Here is a 19,237-nt window from a genome sequence, read left to right on the forward strand (position 1 = left end):
GTGAACCCTTTAACAAGTCTCACATCACTGCTGAGAAATTATGGTTTGCACCCAACTCACCACAACTGATGTTTCAGGGGATAAAAACAATGAGAGCTACAGTGACAAGTGTTTAGTAGTGACTCAACTAATTCATTATTGCATCTTGATTCTATTTAAAAATAACTCGCATCACACAACTTTAACACACAGCATCAGCTCTTCTTGAAGAGCACCTACTCCAGCATCCAGACACTCCTGAAGACATACAAACAATCAGCCGTGGCAGATTGAGCCGGAAAATAAACCGTCATGGTACCTGATGTCAAGGTGTGTCTTACAAATCCAATGCTGTTTCTCAATGTCAGAAGAAAAGCATGCTTGGTGAGGGCTAAGCACACTTTTTACTGCACATATAAGCAATGGCTGAATTTGGTTTCGAGAGGCAAGATTAAAGCAGTTTCATGGGGTTGCCATGACAATAGCTGAGACCGCTGCTGAAAAGGAGAAGAAAAAAAAATGTCTAAAAATCAGGATGCAAAGGGCAGGACCCCTGTGCAATGGTCAGGGTGGCAGCATCTACTCTACTCATTCTTCAGGATGCAGTGGTCAGCTATCTCAGCCAGCCTCCATTACTGAGCTGTGCCACGTTCCTCCACATCCACACTACTCCCAGTCCAACCAGGACATGAGCAGCTTGCTCAGGAGGACATACCAGCCAGCCCTGGATTCCCCCGAGAGTCTGTAACCCTGGTAGCTGGCAGATCATATGACATGTACTGCTTTGCTAACAGAATTTGACTGACAGATTGGGAATCCTGCTTGTGAGAAATGTTTTGATTTAATATAGGTTTACCAGGTAAATGACTCAGCCAGTTAGGAATGTCTGTTAAGAGGCTAGCATGACTCTGTGAGTGAGGAATGCCTGACTGACAGCAGTCAGAGAGTAATCCTCTATTTGGGAAGCTGGTGTACAGCAAGTCCTGCCTCCCTACCCCCATTCCTCCCCCATGGACAACTCTATGCATCCACTTTGTGGTCTGGACTTCCAATTCCACGCTACCTTTTTTTTTTTTGCCTTCATGCATGCAATGACCCACTACTGAATATGGACATCTGACCCACTGATTGTGGGTGTCGGCGATATGCTCCCTGCTACGTGAGCATGTCTAGCTTAAAGGTCGGATCTGAAATGACAAAATCTCATTCCTCCAGCTTTCATTCCCTTCAGTATCTTTCTCTCGCTCTCTCTCTCTCACACACACACACACACACACACACACACACACACACACACACACACACACACACACACACACACACACACACACACACAGTCCTGTTGTATAAGCCCTAAGGGAAGTAGATGACGAGAAACTGCAATATGGGGGGGGGGGGGGGGAGTCTCTCATATAGACTACCCTCCCTAAAGATGTATGTCTTCAGTATGTTTTGTGTGTCCCTTATCAATTATTAAGGCTAGACCATTAGATCACAGTGTTTATTTGGCACAAAGTTTCCATGAATCAAGAATTTCAATTTCATCCATGCCACAGTGATATCCATGGCAGTCAGGGAAACCTAGTTACTCCTTTGTTAATTATTTATCACTGAAACACTGAGTTTTACAAGGCTGCTGTCTGAGGTCTGGAAGCTTTGACTCCCAGGGTCTCTGGTTCAGGGAGAATGCAGTGGTGGGCCTATATGTGTATACCATGCATCATGAAAGGAGGTGAGTCATAGCAGTTCACCCTGTCTCCTCATGTCTCTAAGGCCATTCACCTCCCTGGCAATCTGTTACCTCGCAATACTGTTGTCCTGAAATGTATTCTTGTACGCAAAAGAAACAAATATTAATGCTTCCATGTTCAAGATGCAATGCAATGCATTTTGCCAACAGAAACGCAATACCATTTACCTCTATAATGGTGTGTGACGATTTTAAAATGCTAAAATCCTCCATTATTGTCATATACTTTGCACTTTTAGCACATGCTCACACACACAATGCAGTGTTTTTAACCTGTGTCATTCCAATGGTTGCCAGAATGATGATGAGTGTGCGATGAGAGTCACCAGGTCTAACGCTTGTGCACAGGCTGATAGCAAGGAATGTTCACCCACATTTCTGTATTACCATCAACAACAAGCACAGAAAGATTCTCTGAGCAGTATTTCATTTGGATGAGATAAGGAAAACATAGTCCAGTGTTGACTGGGCAGGGGAAAGGGCTTGATTCTGGCACGCCATTCCAGAGCCGAACCTACTTGCCTCAAACCATTTATAATCAGCTTTAAGTTAAATGATCAAAAGAAACATTTGCATCTAGAAGTCAAGAACCTAGATATGCATCTAGATTTTTTTCTCTCAACTCAATGCTCCACTGGCCCAGAAAAGGAAATTTTCTTTCAGTCAGGCATAAAAACAATCATAGGCAAAACACAAACAAACAAAACACACAGGCCTCTTACAAATGTAAACGTCAATAGGGGAAATTCACAATCAGGCGTTAGTGACAAACTGATGAGCCTTTTATAAAACTCAGCGAATAAATATAATAAAAGGCAATTTGGTACTGTGACATTAACTCAGAGAATCTAAAACAGTTCAAAAGCAGTGTAGAGAGGAGCCTATATTAGTTAACACAAACAACAACAAACTCTATAATATTATCCTCACTCTGCAGATCTTTTTCTCTTATGGGAATGACATTAATAAAGTACATTGTGTGTGCGCGTGCATGATGCTGTTGTAATCAACCGGTTTTAACTAGCACAGCATGCATCTGTCCCTGAGAGTAAATCAAGTCCCCCCATACATTTGTCTCTGTGTGTGTGTGTGTGTGTGTGTGTGTGTGTGTGTTTCATTAGACACAAAACTTACTGATGAGTCTCCAAACATTCTGCCGGAACATGAAGTACAGCATTAACCCTCTATAAGCTCATTAGTTGGATGAGTCATATTAGAGCTAACATTAGCCAGGAGAAGAAGAAACACAGAACCCAGGGTTTTCCCAAGCATTTTCATATCAAACAGGACAGTGCAGGGTTAGAGGGAGAGGGAGACAGTGCAGGGACAGAAGCAGAGGGAGACGGAGACAGTGCAGGGGCACAGGAGTCAGGCTTACTGGACTGGAGCTGAAATTTATAGGAGGCCATGATCAGAGCCTAAAACATTGCAATAAGAGCTGTCTGTGCAGAACACAGAACAGGATGTATGTGTGTGCACGATGCATGTATGGAAACAGCACAGGACATAGAGGAGACTACAGAGCAGGACACACACACACACACACACACACACACACTTTGGATTTCCGTCCAAGTTTTTGCAAATTTTGAAAATGTGCAAAAACAAAACCCAAAACAAACATAACACACCACAAAAAGAAGGCCAAAATTAAAACACACCCAAATATTGTAGAAGAGTTTTATGCTATTACAAGGTAGAAAAGTTAGAATATCACTAAAGCCAAAATGTGAAAAAAAAGTGACAGAAAAAGGCTTTTTGAATAAATGACAACGAATCAAGTCATACAACCAAGTTAAATCTCTCCATTTTGCTTGTTTCCATGATGCTCCTAATGACTGTAGCCTGTGTCATCTAAAGTTTCTTCGAATAACTATAGTGGATGGAAACGTGACTTAATTAGATTGTTTTTCTGCCAAAATTTCATAAATGCGCATAACATTTGCGAAATATTTGGATGGAAACCCGACTAAAACACACAGACACTTATCTGTGCATGCCCCTTTGTCCTCCCACTCTTCTCAGCTCGTGTGCATAACTAGTTCCACAGAGATGGCAGCAGGAAGACAACGACGCCAGACTGTGTGCGTGTGTGTTTGTGTCAGAGAGAGAGACACACACAGAGACAGGAGTAGGTGAGAAATGACTGTCCTGCCAGACAGTACTCCAATTATCATCCTGAACAAGAAAGGAAGTGAATATGGTGGTGGGAGGGGCAGGGCAGGAAGAGAGAGAGAAACAGACTATAAAAAGCCCAGGTCAGAGCAACCAGCTCTGCCAAAGTGCTGATTAAAGGCAGCGGAATTTGACAAATGGAGTTTGTGAAGTGTTGATGGACTAAGAGCGAGCGCGAGAAGTTGCATGTGGGACACACAAATGGCATGCGTCACATCCAGGGCACATGCATGTGTTTGGTGTGTGTGTGTGTGTGTGTGTGTGTGTGTGTGTGTGTGTGTGTGTGTGTGTGTGTGTGTGTGTGTACCCCAGGGCCTCAGTGAACTGGTCGTTTCCCACGTGCACCTCTAGTGATGAAACACCTGCACCTGACAAGTAAAGTCTGCATGCACATGGCGCTCTATCCTCATTCCATGGAGTTTCAATATTCCATAAAATTTTTTGTTCTGCTGTTGACGCATCAGTCGCTAAGAGACCGCCCGAGACAGCATGTGGGAACAGATTTGGTGCAACAATATCAAAGCATGTTTTGCATGACAATTCTCTTGTCAGACAGTAAACACCATAGGAGGAAAGACTGGCAGAGAAGGGGATGGGGAGAATGAAAGGTGACAAAGAAATAAACAGAAACTCGCACAAACTGAAGATGTACACAAAAGCAAAAGAGAGAAGTGGAGAAGGGATGACTGCTGGCTACCAAGGTTTGTGTGTGTGTGTATACTCTGCTCTCTCCTGATTTAAAGCTCCCTGCGGAGATGGTGCTAAGTGCCCTGCCCAGCATGCTGCTCTGTCTGCAGGGCAGCCTGCTCTCTGTACCCACCTTCAACCCCTTCCCCACTCACTCACTCACCAGGCCACCCTGGAGTCACCAGTTAACGTCAAGAGAAGTCCTCCCGGCCAATACGCTACATACTACTACTGCTCTATCGAGACATTCTACTTCAGGATCAGCTGTGCAAAAGCTTTTAAAAACATCCAATGGACAAGGTGCTGTTTTGGTCCTGGAGGGATCATACTGAAGGGTGAACACCCTGCTTATGCCTCTCAAACACTGCAGCTGCATGAGGCAGTAGAAAACAAACAATCAGGAAAGGGGATTCTTATAGACAAGGCAACCTCTGCTCTAAGGGTGACATGCTGCAGTAGTCGGCTTGCAGCAATAGGAAGTGTGTTGAAGCAACAATGACCACAGCTGTGGTCACAGAGGCGTGTGTGGCAGCATGACACACATACCCATGGTGGCACCCCAGGAAACAGACATGATCCTTATCTTTTCCTGCCTGTGTGTGTGTGCGCGAATGAAGTGAATGAATGAAAGAGAGAGAGAGTGAGCCGTTAAGTAAATTGCTCTGCAAGGAAATCTGTGAAGCACCAGCAGTGCTTGCAGCATATCACCACATCACCGTGTCCTTTCCTTGAGACAAAATAAGGCCTCAAACACTGTGCTGTGTTCAGCACCTGTGTGCATGTGAGATAACTGATGGCTTTAGTGTGTCTCATGTGTTATGTTTAAGAGTAGATATTATAAATGTTTTACCCCTTAATTAAACAAATGACATGGAAATACCCCAACCTATAAGCAACTTCCCTTACTGGGATTTAGAGGCACACACAGACATCCAACCGTGCATGTGCGTGCCTGTGTGCATGCACGGTTGGATGTCTGTGCACACACACACGCACTTCTATTCTACTAGCATATACACCATCTTTACTAGCTTACAGATGTAAGCTGATTAGAAAGTCTTAAACCAAGAAAATAAAAGCTACCCTAACAGAGCTGGCAACCCCAAGACTGCAGAGTACCATCATGACACTACTGATTACTGATCCTACAAATAGCTCTATGACTGATTTATTTAACACAGGATTCTACTTGTGTCACAGCAGGCCAGTTTTAACTGTCAATAAACCGGTCTAGACTTTGGCCAGAACCAGACCAGAAGTGATGCTGGTCGATAAAGTGCTCCAGGTCATGTCTCAGTATATGGAACAGAACTATTAGACAAATTGAGAGTGATCTCAAAGTTACAGAAGCTTTCAGTACCACTTATAATGCAGGAGTGTCAACATGATACCCAACAGAGCTTCCAGGTTCTCTGACAGAACCGCCAGCAACAAGATGATGACGTACACACACCATGGTGAAGCTCCTCCACTAAGCCAAGAACAGCAATAAATCATTATGAACTGCTTTTCACTGCCAGGCTGCAGCAAACTCAAACAGGAGGGAGCCAATACAGCACTGTTCAGCACTGGCCCCAAGATCGGCACCGACCCTACGCAGCTCCATAACCGACTCCTGTGTGAATGAAGCGAGTGACAGCGGGTTTAACAAGCACCACGCTGTGTGGTGTTGTGGTCCTTCAAGGGTGGAACAAGCCACTACTTTTATTAGGATATTGTGTACACAGGAAAGCATGCATCTTCCATGCCAAGAGGAAATGCAAACACTTCGTTCTAAAACGAGAAAAGCACACCAAGTAGCCAGTGCATAGGTTATACAACCGTATATGCATAGCAAGCTTTACTCATGAATGTGTACATTACGGTGACCGATTCTTAGCAACAGCTACCTAGGGATGCACTTTACCTGTTCTTCAAATGAGAACGTTCCCATTAGCCTACAATTATCTCTTTAGTCACAGGAACTTTAGTGATCAAAAAGGTACGCCTCATTAAGTTTAATGAGGATGCATCAATTCAAAGCATTAATTACCTGCTCTGTGCTAGCCAGTGGAATAGAAAACAAAAGTGAGACGGAAGTGTCGGCGTGTGCTGTCGCAGCACATTTACAGGCGTCTGCATTCACTGCAGCGGGGCGATGAGTGGGGAAGGCCCATAGCAGGCTGTCTGTTACCGCCCTGAAGGAGACAGGGCTCGAGTCCTCGACATATGGGTGATTCTGAGTCATTCAGCTTACTAGTGCACTGGATGGGACCTGTGCAGAATGTAAGTGTAAGCCTGAGTTCAACGTGTGTGATAAGTCTTCTGAACGCAGAGTTCAGAAACCTCAAACCACCACCTAGAGGACAGTCAGAGTCATCACCTAAAAATTATTTAACATGACTTTAGAAAGTTAATAATTAGTTTTAAAATCAGCTTACATTATTAAATGCATAATAACAAAGGCTGTGAGAATAAATATGCAGCTTCCTCAGAGGATGCTGTGTCTGATGGAGAAGGAGCTGGCGGGGAACAGGTAGAGAGTCAGCCCTGGCCCATGACCGGCCGCTAAAGGGCTGTGACGGGCATTTGGAGTTAGATTAGGCATTTTTCCCTGGTATGGCTAAATAAAATGCCATACTTTTCCTGCACCAGGTATCTGAGCAGTGGTGGGGCCTCTCACAGTGGTTTGTTCACACCACAGTGCAGTGCTGCATGTTATTGGGGCTGGGTGACAAAGAAAGCCAGGACCACACCCAGTCAGCATGCTGAAACAGCACATTGCATGTGCAGACGCGCTGGGAAGAAGCCTGGCGCGTGCGCCCTGTGCAATGCCTTAATAAGCTTTGCAGTACAAAAACACAGACTACTGAAGCACTGGCAGATATTGCTCTCCAGAGCCCCCTAATCCCCACCAAAAGTAGACAGTTCTCCCCAACATAGTAGCCCATACCCCAGACTGATGGGAGCGTTCAGTAGAAAATCCCCAAATGTGCGATGTTATCCAGGAGAAGGATCCTCAAGTCATGAATACAGCCTAGTGTGACAGTGTTCAGTTGACCCAGTTAAGCCTTACCTTGATTTCATTACTGGGTTACTCCCAATGAGCCGGTTTCAGTAGTTACACTAGTTTCTCACATTATACACAGCCAGTATTTGCAGAAAAATGGCATAGAGAAAATGAAGCCCTTATACTATAATGCAAGAACACAAAAAAAATTATCTGGAAGAATACTGAGAAGCCTCCATACAAACCCTTCTACAGAAGTCCAAAATGCACTCGCATTTGATGTTGGAACACAGCTCCTTCACACAGAGTGGTGCAGCCAGGGATTTTTATCATTCTTTGATGAGTCATGCTCTACTTTACCACTCTTATTTTGATCTCACAGAGCTGCTGCAGTCATCCTGCAGACCATTATAAGCACCAGGAGGGGGAAAAAAAACCAAAAAAAAAAACCCACCCACCCACCCACACACCCACCCACCCACACACCCACACACACCCACACCCACACACCCACACACACACCCACCTCCCTTCCCACATCTTTTGTGTTACTTAAAGATAGCTAGGCCTGTTCAACATTCAAGTTCATGCACATTAGGCTTTTCAGGGGGACGGGGAGAAAGACATTGTGAATGAATGAGAACATCTGTTAGCCCTGCAGGGTTCAGGGTCAGGCAGGGAGAGGTGAGACAGCATAAACAAGTGCCCCCCCTAACCCAAGTCAGTCTGCATTCTCTCACCTGCTGTTGGCATGCCCACGGATCAAAGCGTCCACTGTACCACTGACATCACAGTCTCCCACGTGACAAATCATGCCTTTCAGAACCTTCACAACTCCCAAAGGAGAGTGCATCCACCAGCTAACTGCTTTGCCATCAGCCACAGCCACATGGCCTCAAGGGCAGGTGGGGCGACATCGCAGGCAAACCAACACAGCAAAAGCACCCGACACGTACTTCTGAGAGCAGTGTTTCTAGGTGTGTGGGAGTATGGAAGAGAGAACGAGGAAATCGGAGCATAACTCCGTTCCACTAGTTCAATTGGTACGAGACAGCCTCTCCTCCCAGTATTGCTCAGCTCCAGTGTGTGGAATCCTGGATATGTGTTAGCAGGATGACAGCTGGTTTGAGAGCTGCTGTGTTTGTCTTCTTGCACCCCTGCATAGTTTTCCTCGTCTACAGTATTCTCCCTCTCCAACATAAACAAACTTCCCATCTGGCCCCCACAGGCCTCTATGTATATATAAGCGCGCACGCGTGTGTGTGAGAGAGAGGAGAGAGGAGAGTGTGTGAGAGTCCCTCACTGTGTTAAGTGGTCCCCAGGAGGACTGGGAAAATGCCCAATTACATCCATGCACAGCAGCAGGTACCACCACGAACCCAAAACAGCGGAGGAGCTGAGCAGGGAGTGGGTCATCGCACACCTGCAAGTATCGACCAGAGGCCCCATGAGACCCAAAACAACTGAGGAACTGAGCAGACTGCAGGTTGCCACACACCCTTGTGTGTCCAACAGGAGACCCATGAGAGCCTGCGCTAATTAGGCCATATTAAAAATGCACAAAAACAAATTTTAAAAATCTAAGAAACTATGGCATTAAAATATATGCAATTTAACATCAGAAACAATTTAATTCTGTTAAAGGCAAGACTGGATATGGCAAAGGAGTAGAATGGACAAAAAAAAACAGAAGACAAGGGAAGGAAGCAGCATAGTGTCAACAGCAGGGAGCAGTGGGACTTTAATCATTCTGCCAGAGCTGGGTTACTACTGGGGTACTGACAGCACAGCAAAGCAAAGGACAAAAACCATGTGTTGCTTAAAGAGTCATCTGGAAAAAAGCATATTGCTGGAAAGCATATTGTTGGGGCAGTTGTAGCTCTGTGGTTCAGTTACTCAACTAGTAATTGTTGCTAGTTCAAGCCCCACCACCACCACCAAGCTGCCACAGTATTCAGTCATAACTGCTAGTCACTTTGGATAAAAGCATCAGCTTAATGCTGTGAATGTAAAAAGCCAGTGAGTATAGTATTAAGTCTGGAAGTCAGCACAATAAAAGGGTGTGATAAGTGAGTATTAACAATAACAGTTGATCATAACTCTCAAACCTTGTAGGTGGAAGCTGGTAAAATACATCCATTAGAGTTCTGGTCAGGCAATAGATCAAGGCATTTCAAAAGAGCCCTAACCAGTGAAGGATGCAGGGGTCATGAGGGTAGTCTGTGTGTGAGAGGGGTGTGTGCACATGAGTGTGTGTGTGTGTGTGTGTGTGTTTATAATCACAAGGCCAAAAGCAAATCTCAAAAGACCAAGAGTTCTCTGGACCAAGAAAGAGAAGTAAAAATGCACTCTGTAAACACACTACAACATTTCCTCTTCACCAGGGTTTACACAGGCCAGTTTAAGACTGTTCTCTGCAACAGCAACTGATACCAACCTCTATATCCCCCTACTTTAGCATTTTATTTTGACTGTATTAGAACAATGTTCCATTATGAGAGCACTGTTTGTGACTCTGTGTGTGTGCACGCGCATGTAGGAGGAGCAACAGCTGCGCTTGAACAAACAGCTGTCACTTCACTAAACCCTGCCCTTCCTCATGCACTCCCGTCCTCTGTTGCCCTCATGGTCTCTCTCTCTCACTCCCAAACTGAACATCTCACATCTCTCCACACACCCATAAAATATTGTACATAGCTGCCGGACACTAAAGGTTGAAAAATATTTCATATATATTCATTATCACTGCAATATTAGAAGTTGCAGGATGATATCATAAAAGGAACCATAATTAACCTACATTAGAAAAAAAAACACATTGTACTAGTTAATCCTGTACCTATTAGGTAAACATTTCAGTTTACACTCTCGAGCAATGTTCATCTGCCACATATGGATGAACTTGAAACTGCCGTTATTTTCTATCAGTAATTTTTCCAATTTGTATATCCTGACTGGCTGTAGTCTTGTGTCCAATTAACAATGCAACAACCAGGAACATTCCAATGGAGGATTTCTTTGGGGGGTTTTGGAGCAGAAATTAACAGTCCACCACAATTCTAACACACGCACACACACACAAAAACTGTACATAAAGCATACACATGCACAGGCACCTCAGTGCAAGTGCAAGCCTAAATGAACAAAGGCAGAATAAATAAAGGTGCTGTCAGCTTAGACAGGGTGCTCTGTAGCCTCTAAACATTCATCTCCAAACACTAAAAATAGAGAGGACACTGCTCTGTCCGCATGCTCGGCTCCATGGCCTGCCTGACATCTGCTCCTGATCAACAAAAAAAGTCAAAAGAGTTCCAGAAAGTCTCCAGCACAGAGAGCAGGAAGGTTATTAGCACTGGCTCAGCCCACCACACATACCTCTATAGCTTTTACAACCAGAACCTGTGGGATTGTTCGCACATGTGCACACACCCACACGTGTCTGCTCAGTGGGTGTGTGCAGATGGAGTGTGTGCGTGCATGTGTGTATGTGTGAGCATGTGCCTGCTGAGGGTGTGTGTGTGTCCATGTCCCAGGCACATACTGACATGTGCAGACAAGAGGACCACATGAGGCCCAGTGGACCACACCCTGAATATGTCTGCCTGAAAGGGACAACAGAAATGGAACAAGAGGAGCAGCAGCTCTCATTAGGCTCTCATCCAGAAGCTTCTGAAGTCTGTGAGAATCCAGTAAATGGAAGGTTTATAATTCTATGTGATTAGACTGTTTTCAGATGGAAGCATTTTCATATTTTGTTTAGATACCCGACTCAAGATCCATTAGTGTAATCCAAGAAGCCATGGCCTGACACACACCTGCTGTTCACTACTCTCCACCGATGTCTGACAGGCTCTAACAGGCAGGACCAATATGGCTGTCCACCTGTGTCTGGACCCCCACCCCATCCAGAAATACCCTCCCAGGCTGACCAATAGCAGTGCAGACGAACAGTGCCATTCCCAACAGGCTTTTAAAACCACAAGGCAGCCCATCTGCCCAAAAGAGCCAGAGACCTAAAACCCATGATAGCACTAGGCAAAGCATGCTTTAATGTGCACTCTCTGATGGAAATATGAGGCAGATGAGGAACCTGCACTCAGTGAGATGCGATTTGATGAAAGGCAAGAATGAGCCTGGGCAGAGAAGTGTCATAACTGCACTTAACCTGAACTGCCTGTATGCCTTTAAGCACAGAGCACTGACAGATTCCTCATAAAGTGCCCTGAGAGACCTCAGTACAACTACAGTGCAGGCACACACACACATTTAGATCTTATCAGAGCAAGATAGCTGGAGGAAGGTAAACAGGTTTTTAGCAGAACACCATGGGGGGGGGGAACGTCAGATAGATTTAATTCTTCTCCCTAAATACAGCTTTTCCCATGGGAGTTGTACAAAGCTCAAATTAGACTGTGGGTGTGCATGGGTATGTGTGTAACAGTGATCCGCTGAAACCTCAAGGAGATGAAATCTAAATAGTTTTACATAAAGAACATGAGTGCGGTGTACTGAGTGTTTTTGGGTGGCCAATCACTGGTACATCTCTCCCACTCTGAACTTTTTGGAGGTATAGTGTGGGTGTAGCTAACAAACATGAGTACTGGTGTGTTCCAGAGGGGAGCACTAAAGAGGATCAAGACAAACTACACTCCTGTGATCCAAACAAGGGAAAATTCCTGTACAGTGAATACGTCATTCATGTTGCCCCACTCGCCCGCTCACAAACACTTAGCAGCAGGGTGCTTAACACAGGGGAGTACACAAAGGAGAACAGAAGAAAGAGTGAGTGAGTGAGACGGCAGACATTAAGGAGGGGTACAGTAGATGACAAAGCAGTTTTGGAGTCGCTCTGGATAAATGCTAAATGCCGAAAATGTAAATGTAATAGAGGAAGTGCAGAAGAGGGGAAGTAAGACAGAGGGAGGTCAAGGCAGGGAGGAAGAGAGAATAAGACAGGCAGAGAGGGACAGTAAGAAAGGGCGAGTAGGAGGGAGGGAGAGAGAGTAAAACAGCAAGGGACAGTACGTCAGAAAGGGAGGGTGGAAGGAAAAAAAGCCAGAGGAAAGAAGGAACACAGCAGCACAAGGACAGCCCAAGTTCAGTCTCCCCATATGGCCAACTGCACCGGAGAAGAGCGCGCTAGGAGAGTGGTGTGACTTACCCACAAGCTAACACTTCAGAGAAGGGGCAAGAAGAGACAGGAAGAGGGAGGAGATATGTACCACTTTCCTGGACCAATGTAGATCTTCAGTTACAAAGCTCTGGAAGGTAGTGCCTTAGTAGCTATGCCCGTATGATCTGTGGAAAAATCCCATTGTGTTTGGTGCAGTCCAACCTAACTATGTCAGAAGCTGCAGTCCAACCTAACTATGTCCTGAAGCTGTCCGACAACCAACCATATGACCCTTACAAAACAGGCAAAACCTCAAAACGCACTGTAAACTGGGTCTTACTCTTCTCTAAGAACCTTTCAGAATAAGAGAACTGTTTCTGATTCAGCTCTGCTCAGTGGAGTGCAGTGATAAAGAACAGTGTAAGCCAGGGAGGATTCTAATCATAAGTCAGCTCTCCCAGATCCAGAATTACATCAGGACAGGTTTCTGACTTCATATTCCAAAGTGGTGAACAATATACACCCTGAGAAAACCCTTTAGAAAACAAAAAAGCTGCCAGTGTAGTTGCATGAGTTCTCGTGTTCTTCTCAAAATATTCAGATAAACAGGCACCACAGTACACAAGCTAGGTTGATTAAATTTAGAGGACATATCAGAACAAATCAGGTCTGCATTTGAGCTGTATAGTGTTTTCACACCTGTGTCATAAGTACGACTCTCTAAATTCCCCCAATGTCAGGCATTTAAAGCAAATTAAATGGTGATTAAATGCATTTTATTCTGAATTATTAATGAACAGGAAACGTAATTGGATAGCATTGTTTAGGCTAATCAAAGTTGAGGAGTATGGTTATGAGTACCTTTTACATGTCTAGTCCATAGCTACATGCTGGTTCACATAATCCATCATGGTTGATCATACCACTGACTGATACTGCAAAGTGCTTGAGTTCAAGACAATATGACTTGAACAATGCATGCTAGCAGCACAGTGGTATGTCTAAACCAAGCATTCTCTCACAGCAGTTTCATCCAACCAATGAACATCACTGAACCACGTGGAGAGAAAGAAAGAGAGCACTACAGATTGCAACCTGTGCTGTTCAGGCAACCACCAGTCTTCAGAAGTGCATGCCAAAAAACATCCACCCACAAGCAGCTGCCAGTGGGTGGGTGGGAGTGTGTGTGGGTGGGTGGGTGTGTGTCCATGCGAGAATGTAGAGAGGAAACAGCATGTTCTCATATTCTCAGCTGTAACTTGGGACGGGCTAAAACAGACTCATGGCTTCCTCTCAAAACATTTCAAAACAGCTGAACCAGTAAGCCCCGGGGCTTCCATGATGCAAGAGCCCCCTCAGGAAACGCCAGCTTGGACAGCTGCAGTCGCAGAGCCACCCATGGCCATCTGAGGTCCCGTTTCTCTGGCTGTCTCCAGCAGAGTTCAGCAACGATGACCAAAGGCCTTACAGCAAGGCTGCTTAGTGCCATGGCAACAAGCATGTGACAGACAGTATGCAGCTGTCAATTCTTTTCAGCTTTATGAGTTATTTCCTTTCGCTTCTCCTCTTCTACAGGACTAAAACTAGCCTGGCATTGCTGTGTTCTCTGTGGGAAGAGGCTCATCACAGAGACCCAGAGACCCCTTAGCTACTAGCAAGTACAGACAGATACTTGCACTTGCGATACATCACACGGTGTCTATATGCAAATATGTCCTTCAGCCGAGAAGCTCCCATAGCAAAAAAAACAGAACTTGGCGTGTGCGTGTGCACGCGCGCGCGAATGTGCACACATATGCCAAGTTCTATGAGAAAACCCTTCCCACACACACACATGAACCTACACACAGAATAATGGGTGAAGTTCTTGTTCTTGGATGTAAGCCAAGTCCCAACGGTATGTTTAAAACCATGTGCTCTTAGCATTTACCTAACTATCCCATGGGTGTAATCAGTATGTCCATCCTCATAACAGCACAGGATTTATTACTGGCAGTGAGGAAGCGAGGCCTTTATTTTGAGCACGTGATGACAGGTTGCCAGCTACCACTTTCACAGGCAAAACCATCAACCAATTTGGTAAGTCAAGGCTACTCATTTTGAAATTTAATGTAACCAAATGTACAAAATAGGCCTTCAAATAGAGAACCCCTGCACTATAAGCGAATACTGATTCAAATAATTTGGTGCAAAACATGTCACTGACAAGCCAAGCTTTCCAATGCTCCTCACTTAACCCTCACCCCCACGGGCTTTATTCTTCACGCTTTCAGGAGAGCTGGTCCCCATCATTTCCCTCGACATCCCACTCCTCATAGCCTATATGCCCACCCCTCTGGGCCATGTGGGGAGTGGCTGGCACTGGCTTAAGCTCATAGGCTGCCTGGCTAAATGAGGTGAGATCTTGCTTGTCAAAGTGCTGGCATGTGAAACGCGTTAGTTGTGGCAGTCATGATACAAATCATCATGTGTATTAAAAGATAAAACTGTAAACAAATGGCTGCATGCATGCATCCATTTGTAAAACCTAAAGAAAAATTAGTCTAGAAAGTAATTTATCCTATGAGTATTTAGAGCCTCTTCCCTCAGTTAAATGCATATTTCCTTATCTATCAAAAGCGATGATCTTCATATGAATGTTGTTATAAAAATGCCTCATCAGGAGCGTTCCATAACATAAGTGAATGTATGCGGTAGTGTGACTGAAGCCAGATGAAAGCCTTTTTTATGGCTAAGCCCTCTAAATTACACAGTTGTGTAGTGTGCAAAGAAAAGCTAACTCTGTCCATGGCTGAAGACAGAAAGCAGTGTTTGTGACTAAAACTGTCTGATCGTTTCAGGAATGCTAAATACCATTTGTGCTGAGTATAAGGATCATGGCTTGCTTGTGGGAGAGCAGAGGGAGCCTGTCCTCTCACGACTCTCCAGACACAGGGAAAAACTGCAGTGTAGGCCTGCGAGAGACTGGGACTGCGTCCCTAATTCTCAACACCAAACTGCTATTAAACCCAGAAAAACTATAACCATTTTATGCATTTCACTTTTTCCTCACATTGTACCTTTTTTTTAACCTATTTGTTTTCATTTCAAATTTGAAATGGTTTATACTGTACATATTTTCACAAATGTGAAGGATGAATCTTGCATGTCACCCCTTGTGTTCTGCCAGTCTTCATCTCCTTATGCCATTGGAATGTTTGGCCTATGCAAAAATGGCAGCAGGAGAAGGCCAGGTAGCTTAAACAGAGACTGCAAATTTCCAATCAATTATGCTAAATGATTTTTATTAAATGCTGGGACTGAATATTGATATTGTAAAAAATTCTGTCAGAGACATGCTGGACACATCAAACTTGTAGGATACTTTGCCACCACTTTAACAGAGCAAAGGTTAGCCAGCTAACTTTGATCAACAATAATCTGTTTACATACATCTTCAGCAACCACTGTTTATAATAACCCATCTGACCTAAATGTAAGTTTGTACAAAACAAAGTGAGTTAGGCCTACAAATGATGATACGAAGTTCAGTTATATTACAGCCACACAACCAAACAACATAGCAGTCATGTGAATCATGTTTTCAGCTAGGCTAACCAACAGTGATTTATAAAATTGAGGGTTTGTATTAGCCAGTTCTCATTTTTGCCCTCAGCACCTATGCAAATTAGCCAGCTACACAGAATTTAAGTTTATGAGCTATTCAGTATATAAAAATATGAACTGCTAAACCTGCATTGTTCCACATAACTCAATATGTGTAACAATGCAGAAATGGCCCAGAGAGAACAATGATACATCTATAGATCGATGTAAATTTTTGTCCACTCTTGTAAGTGGCAGTCTGGAGAACCCCTGGAAAACTGAATGGCTCATTGGCCCAAAAATGAACGGCTCATCATACAACACACACTGCCACACACACACACACACACAAAGAATGCAAAAGACAGTTTCAAAACATATCTCAGCGTACACCAACATATGTCCAGACAAACAGTGTTTGGATGAACTGACTGTGTGGCTTATACAGCTTATGTTTCAGAAAGTCCCTTGTCATACAAGCAGGGAGACAAACAAGAGCTGGCTGCATGAATCTGAAACACACAAAAAGGGAGGTTCTGGTAGAGTACGAGAGTCCTGTTTCACACAGATGCAATCTGTGAATAATCACATTTCACTGGTGGAGAATAAAGGGGAGAAAGACTTATGTATCTCCAGGACCCCAACCCATTACGCCCATGAACATACACACAAGCTTTCCACTTGGTTAGTGCACCAGCCAAAACTCTGCCCTGTGACCAAGTTACAGGTTAAATCTACCTAATATTTATTCTCACTAGGAGACATCTCTGCCAATCTACAGAAGCCAGAGTAGTTGAGCACATGAAATAGGCCTGCACTCTTCAGTCAAACAATTCCCTACTCACCCTGAGGGTGACATTTACCCATGAGGTGAGTAACCTTGGAGACTGGCAGTAAAACAGGTGAAGAGGCAAAATGTGTATTGGATCTAACCCACCAAAAACAGACAAAACAACAGACATAAAGGAGCAGAAAGCCCAGTTTCAGTATTATGAGGGGGAGTTTGTCAGGAAATTGACTGATAGACAATTAGAATACATTATTAGTATAAGTGTACTATAAAAAATGTGTGAGACTCATCAGATCACACTTAAGGTCATTTGTCAGAACACTCACAGAAAAGGCCATTCCTCAGGAACTGCTAATATCAGCAAAAGCTCTTGTGAATTATCATCATGATGCTTGCTGGCTGAGCAGGGCTGGTCATTGCTAGGAGAGCCTGACTTTTACGTAGCAGTTGTACTACTAACCAGCCATTCACGGGGAGGCAGAAAATCTCGATTTCACTGAATAAATTGTTCAAAGCAGGGCCTTATTCCAGGAACATGCAGACAAAAGGGCTAGTATGGGGTACTACCCCAGTCAGTAAGGTTATGCCTTTTGAGGCTTCGAGCAATCCCACATCTTAGTCTACCTGTTGGTTTACAAACATGCTTGGAGCACTATAAAAAATAAAAAGAAATTCAAGAAACTTCACAAACTGACCTGATTGTTGGTTTTTTAATCAAATAAAGAATGAAGTTAGATAAATAAGTACACAGTCCCAAGAGGAAAAGCTGAGTTTGGTATCTCAAGACAGCCTCCACTGCTTGATTAATCGTTGTTAATATATCATCACAAACAGTGCATTACAGATTGAACTGTTGGACAGAGCATAATAAATGTGATATGCGTATGCTCTGTAAATCAAGTTGTCATACAGTATAACGCGTTCAGGTTTGTTCTTATTGGATTTCTGCTTTTCTTTTAAAGTGTAATAATAATCCATCCACCCCCCAAACACCCTCATGCACAAACTAAACCCTAGCTGAGCTGGTAAGAGCACCATATAGCTTTGCTTGTGTAGTCTCTAATCTGCAGTTGTATCTGTAATATAAACCAACACCAGTTAGATTTAACCAAAGCAGTTTATCAAGCACACAATGTGCTTCAAAATACAGATGTTTCACTGTTATTGGATTAGCTTCACAAAAGCAATATCTAGAGCACGTCTGACACACTTTCTTGGCCTTTCATCTGAACTCTTGGTAGCTCAGCTATGGATCTGAACCTATGACCTTTAGGTCACAAGTCAAAAGATCATACGTGGCCAACACCAGATCTATGTCCTGTCAAACACTTATGATAAAAAAATGACCCTCTTTATCTTTCCAGACTGTGGCAAGCAATAAGGCAGCAACACAAATGTTAGCACTGAGTGTGTGTTTGCATAGTTGGAGTAAAACCAGGCAGCATAGCAAGAACTCCTCAATAACATGCTTGACAGCTAACATACCATTCGGATAACAGGGGTTTTGTATTTTGAGCATAATCGATAAATACTGATCAAAGGGTAAATAAGGTCTCAATTTAACGCTCAGCGGATAAGATGTGCTCAACTAAACATCAGTAGAGAGGGTCCAATGTATTTTGGGCCCTGTCGGTCTCTGGTACTGATCTGCTGCTTAGAGGTTTTCATACAAAATATCTACCAGCAGTTTCGATTTAAACACACTGACGCCGGCTTTGACAAGGCACAGCGATACGCGCCAACTCATCATATCATTAAAAAATATATCAGTAAGAATTGCTCTGTGATTCCTGTACTGGGCCGATCTCTCTCAGAGGGCGTCATCGGCCTCTCATTTCATGCAGGATGATTAGCTACCACCCTTGTTAAAACATCGTTATCTAAAATATATAGCTATATGTCAGTTATCATTAAATCCGTTCATCCATTTCACTCAACACCAATTTGAGGGGTCACGGTTTAAAATAAGTTTAACCGCATCAACGTAATACCACTAAAAACAAAGAGCACTAAATACGATAGCTGCAGATTATGTCCCACCATTTAAGGCTATCCGAGGTTTTTTACGTGTAGCCTGTGATTTGTTTTACGTTAGCGTGCTAGCCAACATTAGCTGGTTAGCTGTTTAAACTGTGCTGTGGTGAGGGAACCCCAACGTCCATAATGCCA

At 43.9% G+C, this 19,237-nt stretch overlaps 1 protein-coding gene and 1 long non-coding RNA gene across 3 annotated transcripts in view; one reads left to right on the forward strand and one right to left on the reverse strand.

Moving 5' to 3' along the window:
* ralgps2 (Ral GEF with PH domain and SH3 binding motif 2) overlaps nt 1-19,237 on the reverse strand; it is a 70,008-nt gene that overhangs the window by 50,275 nt on the left and 496 nt on the right.
* On the forward strand, nt 12,700-15,734 carry LOC113591621. Of its 2 annotated transcripts, none has more exons than XR_003412217.2 (4): nt 12,700-12,848; nt 14,669-14,772; nt 14,967-15,089; nt 15,534-15,734. It is a non-coding gene; the product is annotated as an uncharacterized LOC113591621 (long non-coding RNA). The 2 variants fall into 2 exon arrangements; XR_004775824.1 differs by lacking the exon at nt 12,700-12,848 and adding an exon at nt 14,533-14,590.

This window comes from Electrophorus electricus, chromosome 3 (assembly GCF_013358815.1).
Source record: "Electrophorus electricus isolate fEleEle1 chromosome 3, fEleEle1.pri, whole genome shotgun sequence".
Taxonomy (NCBI): Eukaryota; Metazoa; Chordata; class Actinopteri; order Gymnotiformes; family Gymnotidae; genus Electrophorus; species Electrophorus electricus.